The sequence below is a fragment of the Ipomoea triloba genome, chromosome 16 (genome assembly GCF_003576645.1).
Source record: "Ipomoea triloba cultivar NCNSP0323 chromosome 16, ASM357664v1".
In the NCBI taxonomy this organism is placed as follows: domain Eukaryota; kingdom Viridiplantae; phylum Streptophyta; class Magnoliopsida; order Solanales; family Convolvulaceae; genus Ipomoea; species Ipomoea triloba.
The window spans coordinates 1,752,355-1,753,222 of record NC_044931.1 but is presented as its reverse complement, the minus strand read 5'-3'; positions in this window follow the sequence as shown (position 1 = coordinate 1,753,222).

Sequence of the window (868 nt, the reverse complement as noted above, 5' to 3'; positions counted from 1 at the left end):
GCCTTGAAATGGAATTATGAGGAAGCAAGCACAAGCGGAACAATGGCAAGAGCAGAACCACCACCTCCACCACCACAAGTTGAACCTAATGCAAGAGAAATAAGGGTCCTTCGAGGCTTAACTCATGAACAATTGGCGCTTGTGAATGTGTATAAGTCAGAGAATTTAATTGGAGGGAAATACTTTGATCCGAGCGTGCTAAGGGAATTTGGGTTTGAAGACATGGTGAATCGGTTGCTAAGACAACCGCAATTGAGCAAAGTATTCGAATGGAGAGGACCGACAAATACTCCGGTTACCTATGAGTTTCTTGCTTGAGATGTGTCCCACTAAAACATTAGGTTCCCTATGCGTGGAGTTCAGACTTACATTTCCTTATTTTTCATGCACTTTACCGCTTTTTTTAGGGAATGGGAAGAACCAAAGAGCAAGCCTTGAAATTGAATTATGAGGAAGCAAGCACAAGCCGAACAATGGCAATAGCAGAACCACCACCTCCACCACCACAAGTTGAACCTAATGCAAGAGGAACAAGTGTACTCGAAGGTTTAACTCAAGAACAATTGGCGCTTGTGGATGTGTATAAGTCAGAGAATTTAATTGGAGGGAAATACTTTGATCTGAGCGTGCTAAGGGAATTTGGGTTTGAAGACATGGTGAATCGGTTGCTAAGACAACCGCAATTGAGCAAAGTATTCGAATGGAGAGGACCGACATATACTCCGGTTACCTATGAGTTTCTTGCTTGAGATGTGTCCAACTAAAACATTTGGTTCCCTATGCGTGGAGTTCAGACTTACATTTCCTTATTTTTCAGGCACTTTACCGCTTTTTTTAGGAGATGCGAAGAACCAAAGAGCAAGCTTTG